Source organism: Lissotriton vulgaris, chromosome 3_1 (assembly GCF_964263255.1).
Source record: "Lissotriton vulgaris chromosome 3_1, aLisVul1.2, whole genome shotgun sequence".
In the NCBI taxonomy this organism is placed as follows: domain Eukaryota; kingdom Metazoa; phylum Chordata; class Amphibia; order Caudata; family Salamandridae; genus Lissotriton; species Lissotriton vulgaris.
In genome coordinates, this window is record NC_141689.1 from 1,522,228,386 (window position 1) to 1,522,241,258 (window position 12,873).

The following is a 12,873-nucleotide window of genomic DNA, read 5'->3' on the forward strand; positions in this document are numbered from 1 at the left end:
GTTAGCATTTGAGTGACAATATTAAGTCCAATCATGCGTCAAACTCAGCACCTTCAAAGTATAAATATGCCCAGGTTTGCCGAGTCAAACACACTGTGGTTTGGAGCAGATCGACTAGCTACTTTCCCGACGCCCTGCAGCAGCAAGTGCCGAAGGAAGCCGACTCTCCAACTGAAGCACTGAGAGAGACGCTGTCTTTTCTCTTGCCGAGAAATCCAGCTCCAGTGTTTCCGGCTTACCCTTGCGGGTAACTGGGAAATCGAGTCCTGAGAGAGAGATACAAGACCTCCTTCTTTCTAAAACCAAGGTACGGAGCTGATTAGCCCTCTTAGAGAATTCTTGGAATAGATTCCTGGCAGAGAACTACTAAACTTAGACTACTCCTCACTTACTTCTTCCATCGTACTAGACTTAGGTTAGGTACACCGGGGTAGGCGTATTTTAGAAGCACCATTTGAGTACTTTTAGTCATTATTTATTACTGTATGTATTTTATACATTTTATGCACTTTTATGGCTTAGAAACCATATCATGCTTTTACAGTACTACTTTATAATACTGTGTGTATTATATGCCTTGTACTTTATAACCAGTATTACGATTGTAGCAGTTCATTTCCAATGCTTGAGAAAGAAGACTGTTCAATAAATACTATTATTGAAAACGCCCATTTCTCTATTACTCAGCACCTCTGGTGAAACGAAGCATGCACGATTGACTGAGTAAAATAGTTATCTATTGTTTCCGCGACTCTAGAGATTTGATTTCTTATTCTTGGGAAACAAAGTTGTCATGTTTATGCGGTAGTCAGAAACGTATCACTTCTTGTGAATTCGAGAAAGTTTCTAGTGCCCTCTGAGCTAGCTGGCAATCACTATTAAGTTTAATATATTCGGTAGAGACCTAGCAGACCTCAGTCCTACGTCTAAACTACAGTATATATTATTCCAATGCGCAGAGCCTATTGGGATATAGGAACTACACTACATGGCGCCCAACGTTTGGTAAGGCGATAATTTAACGCTAGATACTAGAGTAACTCAGTCGTGCTTTTCACACAGACCCCTTTTTCCCGTAAAATACTCCAATAGACGCCTGGAGTGGGTAAAAGGATAATATCTGCCAAAACGGAGTAGGACGAAAATCCTATGTATTAGTTTTTGGTATATTCAACGTTGAAGGATACAGTGTTCCAAAATATTGTGCACCTAATCTTTGTTTCCTTGAAACTTGTTCTGCAAACTTTCATTAAACAATGTCGAATAACGGTGACAATAACGCAACCGGTGGAGCTGCAGTAGATGCGAATCAACCGGGTTTAGACGTTACAGGGTTTAATGAAAACGACGATGATGCTATAATCATCCCGGCAAATATAAGGAAAACCATAACTATAAAACTTATAGAAAATGGGGTATCATCTAGAGGTGGTAAAGTTATATTTGTTATAGAGGCACATGAATATCGACAGACAGAGGTATTCTATTCATGGATTACTTTTCCACAAGCAAATCCAGTAACAAAGGAAATCCACTACTACAAAGCAGAGGAACCACCAGTGAATACGTTCCTTTCGAGGATGTTGAAATTCAACTAACTTACCAGGAGCATCAGCTCTGGTTTAATGGCGCCCTACAACATCAAAATCACATTACCAGGCTCGGTCCACTAGGTAGACCAGGAGCAACATGGCCGGTACTAGCCAGCTACTCACCACATCCGGACATTAACAGAATGACAGGTCCAGAACTGTTAGCTCAGCTGAAACAGTTAACTAAAATACACAGACAATTGGTTCAATATGTTATGAGGACTTTAACAGTCCATCCTGCTATAAGGATTCCACAGCACACCCCTCACATGGGGAACACAAACAAAATTAAACCACAGACTATACAATCTGTCTTTGGTAAATTACCCGCAAAGAGGGGACAAATTCGTTTCTGGTTGGCTCAGAAAATTACTCAAATAGAGGCAGTATTCCCTGATAGTACACCTCATGAGAAACACAGAATTCTGACAATCTGTCTACCAATGGGATCGCACCATATGTGGAGGACTGTGCCAATTGGGGTAGTCTTTGCTTCAATCTATACAAAAACACATGGTGTACCGTCCATGGCGGTAATACCAGACATTCTGAGGCAGATTCAAAATGAATATGGTCCAGAACCGGCCTTAAATCTAGGTATGAAATTACTGAAAGATTTCAAACAGGTCTCAGCTGTATTATTAGCTAACATTAAAAGTGAAGCAGCATCTGTGGCAATCCGCCAAAACTTAAAAGAAACAGATATAACAGATCAACCATATGAGCTTGCTAGAATTATTGAAAAATCATACGAAGAATTAGGAAGAGATAGTTTGGGTGGGAAACCAGTAAAACCTGAATTAACAGAAATGCTGAAAAGGTGTTTAATAAAAATAATCTCACTACTCCTAAAAAGAAGTGGGAAAATACTAAACAGACTCTTCCTAGAGAGAAACATTCTCAGTCCAGAGGAAGATCTCCCCAAAGGGGAGATAGGTCTCCCCAACGGGAGCCCTCTGAAAAAAGGTATAACCTTAGGAATAGGTATAATTTGAAAAAACTTGACAGATATCAAGATAATGATACACGTCCCTCTCGATCTTTTCAGACTTCCTCGCAGAAATCGGAAAAAAGAGGACGGTCGGAAAAGAAAGAGGAACACGTCAAGTCCAAAGACAAAGAACCCGTTCACCAAAGTAAAAAAGCTCGATTTCATAAAAAGAAGGTACCAAGCATAAAGATCAGACATGCCGAGGATCTTGAGGACACAACTCAAGAACGGGGAGTGGGCTCAAACCATGCTAGACAGTGCAGCAGAAGTTCCCATAGTTCGCAGGATCCTTAAGGATCATCTGGAGACAGTGGATTTGAATGAATGCATTCAAGTTGAAACTGCAGACACCAGGGTTAGTGTACCCCACAAGTTATATGAAGTAACACTCCTGATGGAGGGGGACATAACTAGAAAAATAAGAGCACTCTTTTGGGAGAAGCTCTCTAAGTGCTATTACATTCTTCTAGCTGAACAAGACTGGCCACCTGAATTTGTCAGGGAGTGCCCACATGGCGAAGAGATAATTTTGCCAGCCTTCTCAAATCATATTCCAATTCACAAAAAATACACATATGCCAGAAAATGGGCAGTGGCCAAGCTAAAGCATTATATAAAAATCATGTAGGATGGGATAAGAATTCTCCTCACCATAAAATCCAGTTAAAAAAATCAACCTCCTGCACAAAGGAAGTACCCAGTTAAGCAAGAAGCTAAAAAACAAGTCAGGGAGATTTTAATAATAATAATAATCAAGTTTGTAAAGCGCCTGGTTACACTAGCGACAGTGTGTCCCCGCGCTGTGTAGACTCATAGGATCCGGCTCACACATGAAGCAAATCGAGAGAGCCGCATGTAGCACCAGAACAGTCCTAATATTTAGGGAAAAGAAGCGTTTTTAGTTTCAGCCTAAATCTCATCTCTGATGGCTCAATCCAGAGTTACAGAGGCAGCTCATTCCAGTACTTACTGGCCAAGTACCTAAAAGAGCACCCCCCAATCCTTACTCGATGGATTCAGGGCACCTGGAAGAGCATACAACCAAGAGACCTTAGCTGGCGTTTAGGCTGGTACAAGGATATCAAGTTTTGGAGGTAGACAGGGCCCTTCCCCTGTGCAATGCGGTGGGCTAAGCAGAGAGTTTTGAACTTGACGCGTTCACGGACCGGAAGCCAGTGAAGTTTAGCTAGAGTATGGCTCCCGGAAGACTTTCTTGAAAGATTCAGTGCCAATCTGGCCGCCGCATTAAGAACACATTGCAAGCGGTGTAGCCCCTTTTGACTCAGGCGCACATACAATGAGTTGCCATAGTCAAGATGGGGTGTGACCAGAGTATGGATCAGGATTTTCCTGCTGGTCGATGGAAGAAGATCCAGCGTTTTGCGCAGGCATTTTAAAATGCCATAGCATTTGCCCGCTACCCCTCTAGTGTGGCATTCGAAAGAGGTTGGCATCAAGTCTAACCCCCAGGTTCATCACCTGCTCCGCGGGGCACGGTGAGGGCCCCTATTCCGGTGGCCGCCATGCCGGGGACCAAATGGAGGGAGCCTTTCCAACCACGAGGAGTTCCGTTTTGTTAGCATTAAGGCGCAGGCAGTTATTGGTCATCCATTCAGCCAATTTCCCCAAGCACGCCGAGAAATTAGCTGCCGCCTCTTCGGGGGGTTGAGACAGTGTCACCACCAGTTGGGTTTCGTCCGTGTAGGACACTATCTCCACCCTGAACGCTTCTACTAACTTGGCCAAGGGCTCCATGTACAGATTAAATAAGGTCGGGCTCAGTATAGAGCCCTGAGGGACCCCTTGCTTTAGTGCCCGTACTTCTGATTTGTAGGGCGGGCAATCTACCCGGAATTTTCTGTCAGTGAGGAACGCCTTCACCCATTCGTAGGCCGAACCTATAATCCCTGCCTCCCTGAGGCGGGAGAGCAACATGGGGTGCGAGACGGTATCAAATGCCGCACTGAGATCTAATAGCAATAGTGCGGCCGCCCGTCTCTCATCCACTCTCTTGCGTAATAGTTCGGTCGAGAAGAGCAGAGCCGATTCTGCTGAATGGTTAGCTCTAAAACCCGATTGAGATGGGTGAAGGAGTTGGAAGTCCTCAATGAATTTCACCAGTTGTGCATTAACAATTTTCTCTACCACTTTTGCACAGAAGGGGGGGAGCAAAATGGGTCGGAAATTGTCCAAATGCTCTATGCCCAGGTTGGATTTCTTCTTGATGGGTATGACCTGAGCAGTCTTCCAATCTTGTGGCACATAGCAGGCCTTAAACGACAGCCCAGCCATATGACTAATATGGTTTATGAGGAGTTCCGCCGAATTCCTAAAGATCTTCGGTTGTGCCGTGTCTCTAGGAGAGCCGGACTTAATACTCTGAACTATTTTCATCATCTCAGGGTTACTCTGGACTACAAACTGGCATAGGCCGGGGTTACCTGTCCCTCTCCCTTCCCTCCTTTGTTCCATGGCGGGTCCACTGGGTCCTATTACAAAGGAATTATATATCATTTCTACTTTTTGGACAAAAAAGTCTGCAATCGCCTCGCAGGTCTCTCTCGTGTGGGCTTCTGTAGCTGATGTCCTCTCCAGAGATGTTAGTTCCTTGTATATTTCAAAGACCACCTTAGTCGGGTTCTCAGCTGTCACAATTCTATTATTCATAAAGTCCCTTTTGGTCTTCCTAAGTAACCGGTGATATTCTTTCATACCATTCTTGTATATTTGTTTAGCTGTTTCCTCATAATTTTTCCGCCAGGCGCGTTCTAAGCCTTTGCACATGGATTTGGCCGCTTTTAACTCAGCATTAAACCAATCTGCCGACTTAGCACCCCTAAAAGGGTCCTTGGTTGTCCATGGAGCTGTTTTGTCAAGAGCTCCTGTCAGCCAGTTCTCATAGTCTGCCCAAGCCTCGTCCAGATTGTCTCTCAATGACGGACTGCTTGTTCTCAAAGCAAGATCTAAATCAACTTGTTTAAGTTTACCCTAGGCTTGTTAGGAGGGAGCTTTTTAGTGAGGCCTGATATCATAAATTGGACCAGATAGTGATCTGACCAGGTCACCGGCCTTGGGCACTGAACCTCTATCTCCTCCCAATTTGCAAAAATAGGGTCTAGAAGGTGGCCCGCCTGGTGAGTCGGCAGCCGTGATTGCAGCTTCAGCTCGAGTAGTTCTAGGGAGGTGAGAACGCCTAAGGCCTCCCTGTTATCTTCCTCCTCTAAATGTAGATTAAGATCTCCTAAGATGAGGAGCCTGCTGTAGCGTAGTGCTGGCTGAGTGATCACCTCCATCAGGCTCCCCACAAATTCCGAGGGCGGCCCTGGTGGACGGTATATCAAGTGGCCATTAATGGTCACATTCGGCCCCCATTTCATTGAAAAAGAGCCTGCTTCGCAGTCTTTGATATTAGTTGCTTCTAAGGTGCATTTAAGCTCTAATTTGTGCACCAGAGCAATCCCCCCTCCACGCTGCTTTCAGCGGTCTAGCCTAATCCTTCCGTATTCGGTTGGAAGAGCCTGCAGAATGTCTGGTGCAGACTCTTCGTCTAACCAGGTCTCCGTAAGAAAGAGTACCTCTGGCTGATGGTCCGTTAGGAGGTCATATATTTCTAGCTTGTGTTTCCTAAGGGATCAGCAGTTGATCTGGATCATATTCATAGACTCTCCTCTATGCGTGTGCTCACCCTCCCCCCTGGGGTCGAATTGACAAGCCATACAGGTCAGGTGCTGCCTATCCGCTCGCATAGCATATAAGCAAGTCTTCGCTGTAGGTGGACGTAATTGTTCCAGTCGTTCTTTCGAGTATACAATTCTTCCATCGTGCTCAGAAGATATTTGAGCAGGGGTCCGTGCCCCTGCCCCCGACCGGCCGCAGACGGGCTTGCCTTTGGCGCGCCTGTGGCGTGCCCGCTGCGCGCGGCCGCTGCGTGCCCGCTGCGCGCGGCCGCTGCGTGCCCGCTGACCAGGACTCATTAAATGGGGGAAGGACGGCGAACGGCTGGAGCGCTACCCCTCTTTCCAGGCAAGCTGGAAGTGTAGGGATTCCTCAGCCCTCCGCAACAAACGCCCACAATGGGCGCGGCGGAACGGAGCAGGAGAGGTGTAAGTTTACAGCAGTACAATGCAGGTAATCGTTTTTTAAAAACCGAGTGCTAAAACAATTTAACTGTGGTACAAGTGAGAAAGTAAAAAATTCAATACAGGAGCCTCCAGCGCTTCCGCGCTACCTTAAATCAACTTGAATACCAAGGGGTGATTGAAACATGCATCTGCTCAATGAACAATCCTTTGTTTCCTGTGTCCAAACCAGACAATTCATATCGTCTAGTATTGGATTACAGACACTTAAATTCCTGTTGCAAAACTTTTGCAGTACAAAATGCACATAGTGCAGCACTGATGAATAACATTGTGCGTAAAAAATACAAAACCACATTAGATATTTCAAATGTTTTTCTGTCAAAACATTGCACCTGAAAGTAGGCATCTGATAGCTTTCTCAATAATGGCGACACAGCGACAATTTTGCCGTCTTCCCAAAAATTCAAGAATAGTCCAGGGTTATTTTCAGATAGGGTAACAGAGTTACTACAAACGTACGATGATGAGGCATTATCTTATGTCGATGACATCTATCTTACAGATGACGACTTGGACAGGCACTTGAAAAGGGTGAACACCATAATACTTGGGTTCGCATCGGAAGGGTATAAATTCAACTTTAAGAAATCATGAATTGCCCACCTCAACGTCCTATTTCTCGGATACGAGTTATCAAGTGAAGGCAAAAGCCTGGCAGCAAACTTTCTAGAAAAATGTGCGCTGCTCCAAGCTCCAAAAACGCTGAAAAACTTGCAGTCCATTCTAGGTTTCCTTAATTTTGGAAGAACTTACGTTCTAAATTACGCAGAAAGGGTTAAACCTCTCTACGAACTTATCAAACCTGATTTCAAACCAACTAATTGGACCCAAACACACACAGAAATTCTGCGTTCAGTCCAAACAGACATGTTAGCAAAAACACAGTTACAGACACGCGAAAACGTGCGCAACCTTGTGACCTGAATCATCCCAGGGAGATGCGGATTCACGTACCTGACCTTTAATGAAGGAGAAACTGTACCAATAGCATACAAATCACATTTGTACACACAAGCTGAAATGAAGTTCACTTTTACTGAGAAAATTCTGACAGTGGTTCAAACTGCAGTAGCAAAAGAGATAGCTCTAGCGCAGGGTAAACGCATATTGATCGTTACACCTGTACCTGCCTTAGAGGCAGTGACAAAAGCAAGCATCCCAAATGCAAAAGCCTTACATCCAAGATGGATACAATGGGTTAACTCTCTTGCTGCAACAGACGAATACGTTTTTGACCCCAGTTTGAAAACACAAGAATTTCTCCAATACGAACATGAATGTCCTCTGCCGTCCGAAATTCTGCCTCTTGAACATTATGGATGTATAATATACACAGACGGATCAGCACAGCCCGCAATTGGGGGTAAACAAGCTTATAGTGCTGAAGCGCGATTGATAAAAGGTCGCTGGCGCGAAGGCAAATTCAGACCTGTGGTCACTAAAACTCAATCACTCGGAGACTGTACAGCTCAGCGAGCTGAACTACAGGCTTTCAAGATGGCGCTTGAGAATACCGATCGCCAATTCCCCACACTAATAGTGTGCGATTCGTATTACTGCATACAGTCTTACAAAGAATACTTGCAGAACTGAGTTCAGAATGGCTTCAAATATGCTAAAGGTGGCACCATAAAGCATAAAATGCTTTGGGAACAAATAGTTCTTTTACAGAAAGAACTACAAAAGACTCACGTGATACATACACTGAGTCATCAACGTGATGGCGTTCACGTTGCAGGGAATTCATTGGCTGACGATGCCGCTAAGGAAGCTGTGCAAACGGCTTCCGTAGCTGCAATCACTCGGTCAAAAACAAATATAGACAGCAAAATAATGCAAGCTGTCACTGCTTCAGTCAAAGACAGTGGTAAGACACTTCCGAAAGGCTTTCCAGTAAAGTACTCATATATAACTGATGCGAATAATGTTCCTTTTGCTCAAATCCCTGGAGTGGGGGATAGGGCAATCCCAAACATGGAACATAGGTTAGGACTAATTGTAGCAGCACATGAAGGGCTCGCATCTACACATGCGGGAGTTTCCGCCACAGTGTCATTATTAAAACAGAGATACTGGTGGCCGCCCATGAGGAAACTATGTTCACGAATGTGAAATCTGCCAGAAAATAAAAGTTTCTACAGTGAAACGTCCTGCACAGACGCCCCTTCTCATTTCAGATAAACCACTAGTGTGTGTTTACCTGGACCACTGTGGTCCCTTAACAAGGGATGGCAACTATAAATATATTATGGTTGCAGTGGATTCCTGCACAAGATTTATTTGGTTATGGCCCCAGCACTCGGCTGACGCCAGAACTGTTATAAAGGATTTGCGGGTCCTTATCGGCACATACGCAATCGGCATGCTACATTCTGACCAGGGTCCTGCGTTTAGCTCTCAAGCTTACAAGGAGGCCATGGTTAGCTTGGGCGTTGTATTGCGATATTCTAGTCCCTTCTATCTTGAGGGTAATGCGGTAGTGGAAAGAAAAAAAAGTGACATAAAGCAATCCATAACAGCTAAGGTATTAGGTTCGAGTGATGGGTGGGTCAAACATCTAATAAAAGTGTCCAACGTAGTCTTAACAATCTGACAAGAAATTCTCTGGGGGGAATCACTCCTTATGAATTATTGTTTGGTACTAGAATGATAATCGTAGACCTCAATTGTTACACTTCAGTGGTGGAACAAAAACCCTTTGATGTCAAAGATCGTTTGGCTGTTTTACAGGACTTAAATGAAACAAGAAGAAGTCTGAGTAACACAACACAAAAGCCAACAGCCACTGAAGAAAAACCACCTGTCCCAGTAAGATCTGTCTGGATTTTAAAGATTGGGGATCTAGTCAGGGAAAAGATACCGGTGAAGAAGGAATTTGGGCCTTCTTAGAGCAAAGCAGTACCTGTCTTAGCAATCCAAGGAACAAGATCAGTAGTACTACCGCCCCTTGCTGGTAAAAAGGAGAACCGAGTCGTGTCCATCGACCTGGTCAAACCACAACATGTGGCCAATAATAAGTAGTAGGCCCAGTGGACTCCCAAGATGTAGCAAAGACCAAATCTTGCTACTATTCAAGAGGTTCAGACTGAAAGACTTATCACGTTTGATAAACCTGCAGTAAGAAAAGAAGGACTATGCAACAAAGCCATGGAACTCGTGCCTCTTGAGACCCAAATGACAGTTCGTCAAGAAACACTTGTCTACAATGATGTTACGTCTACAAGAACTTGGGGGTCTGGTTTGGTGAAGACCTCCGGTTCGAAGGGCATATTAAGAAGCTGACTGGGGGCTGCTTTGGGATCCTTAAAGCGCTCCGGAAGTTTTTTCCTTATCTTCCCGCCTCAGCAAGAGAGTCAGTATCGAGAGCTTTAATTCTCTCACGTCTGGACTATGCCAACGCCTTGCTGAGCGGCTCCCCAGCTTACCTGGTGGGTCGTCTCCAGGTGATTCAAAATGCGACCGCCAGATTGTTGGGTAATATCCCCTGCCGGGTGAGCGTAAGGAATCATTTGCAGAGCTTGCACTGGCTACCAGTTCCACAAAGGATTATTTTCAAAATTCTAATACTGGCTCATAAAGCCATAAATGGGCAAGGGCCTGCATATCTGATGAAACGATTTAGTTGTTACTCTCCGAATAGACCCCTTCGCTCGGCCGCCCAACATCTATTACAAGTCCCTCGTTTCCGGCGGGCCCGGCTGGGAGGTGAAGGCCGCCTTGGCCTGGAATGAGCTTCCATTATTTTTACTTGCTACCCTGAACTTTTATTCTTTTGAAAAAGCGCTGAAAACACACCTGTTCCGGTTGGCTTTTTTTATTTTATTTTTGTTTAGGAGTCTTCTGGCTGCTACTCTGTTTGACACCAACCAAAAATTAACAGAGAGTCCAACTTGAACAATGTACCTATATATGCAGAAAAGGAAATAGTTTTAGCTAAAACGAGTTCCCATCAGTCCACCATCGAGACCGCCCTTCATCATTTGGGATCTCTTTCGCATTAATAACTCACAATCAGGGGTAAAAAAACCTGTGTTAGTGCTTAGTTTCCATACACAGGAAAAACCCAATGTTAATGCTGATGTGAAATGCTGATGTGAATAGGATGGCTTTTCTAGTGGTGAACTGAATAGCAGTGCTTAAGAAAAAGTGAATGGTGAAAGAAAGATAAAGAAATCTAAAATTAGGTCGTGATCGGGGAAACAATTTTAATAAACACCCTCACACTCCTAAGTCAATAAAAACAGTGCTAATTAGTGGTTTAACAAATGTCCACTAAAAAGGATATAAGGTCGACATGTTTCTGCAGACGAATGAGGTCTAAAGATCCCCTGCTGCTTCCTCAGGACCATTAGAGCTACTGCTAGATTAGATAAAATAAGTCATATCACCTGAAAGTGTATGTGTAATCATCTTCTCATCCTGAAATATAGGAAGAAAATGGTATATATAAAGGTACAGTGTCAAGAATTAGAAACAACAACATAGCATCCACATAGTGCTACAAGTTTACAATGTTTTGCAAAAATGTGCTGGTCATCCAGTGAGTCATAACCAACAATAATCACCAAGTCAGTGAGTTTATAAGTATAAGTTCACTCACCAATCTGATGAGAAGGAACAGCCCCACCTCACCTGGCTCGAGCTCAGGTAGTGGATGCACCGCACTATAAAGAAATAACAAACAGAGATGTATCTACATCTATATCTATATACACTCCATAGCCGAACACGTCCATGCAGGCGCCACCCCTGCGTCACTCGCATACAGACACCAGGACACTTTCCCTGGTTGAGTTTGTTATTTTTGTAAAAATGGTCGCAACGATCTTTCGACCCAGCAAGGTCTGCGTCCATGCAGGCGCCACCCCTGCATCACTCGCATACAGACACCAGGACCCTTTCCCTGGTTGAGTTTGTTATTTTTGTAAAAATGGTCGCAACGATCTTTCGACCCAGCAAGGTCTGCGTTAGCGGAACAGGGCGGAACATGATGAGACATTAAAACCCTCGCCGGTGCACCGGGTCGGTTCCTCCCTACGAGAGAGCTTAGAGGGACGACCGGTGCACCGACGGATAGGTGAGTCACAGTATGGGTAATGCACGGAGAGACTAACGCAGACCTTGCTGGGTCGAAAGATCGTTGCGACCATTTTTACAAAAATAACAAACTCAACCAGGGAAAGGGTCCTGGTGTCTGTATGCGAGTGACGCAGGGGTGGCGCCTGCATGGACGTGTTCGGCTATGGAGTGTATATAGATATAGATGTAGATACATCTCTGTTTGTTATTTCTTTATAGTGCGGTGCATCCACTACCTGAGCTCGAGCCAGGTGAGGTGGGGCTGTTCCTTCTCATCAGATTGGTGAGTGAACTTATACTTATAAACTCACTGACTTGGTGATTATTGTTGGTCATGACTCACTGGATGACCAGCACATTTTTGCAAAACATTGTAAACTTGTAGCACTATGTGGATGCTATGTTGTTGTTTCTAATTCTTGACACTGTACCTTTATATATACCATTTTCTTCCTATATTTCAGGATGAGAAGATGATTACACATACACTTTCAGGTGATATGACTTATTTTATCTAATCTAGCAGTAGCTCTAATGGTCCTGAGGAAGCAGCAGGGGATCTTTAGACCTCATTCGTCTGCAGAAACATGTCGACCTTATATCCTTTTTAGTGGACATTTGTTAAACCACTAATTAGCACTGTTTTTATTGACTTAGGAGTGTGAGGGTGTTTATTAAAATTGTTTCCCCGATCACGACCTAATTTTAGATTTCTTTATCTTTCTTTCACCATTCACTTTTTCTTAAGCACTGCTATTCAGTTCACCATTAGAAACGCCATCCTATTCACATCAGCATTTCACATCAGCATTAACATTGGGTTTTTCCTGTGTATGGAAACTAAGCACTAACACAGGTTTTTTTACCCCTGATTGTGAGTTATTAATGCGAAAGAGATCCCAAATGATGAAGGGCGGTCTCGATGGTGGACTGATGGGAACTCGTTTTAGCTAAAACTATTTCCTTTTCTGCATATATAGGTACATTGTTAAAGTTGGACTCTCTGTTAATTTTTGGTTGGTGTCAATTCTGTTCAGGGGGCTTAACAGATAGGGTCTATAAACTTACC

The 12,873-nt window shown here is 44.1% G+C and overlaps 1 protein-coding gene across 4 annotated transcripts in view; it reads right to left on the bottom strand.

The window, feature by feature from the left end:
• The window catches only part of SEC24B (SEC24 homolog B, COPII component), a 764,077-nt gene that overhangs the window by 687,468 nt on the left and 63,736 nt on the right, over nucleotides 1–12,873 (bottom strand). The gene's annotated exons all lie outside the window — the stretch shown is intronic.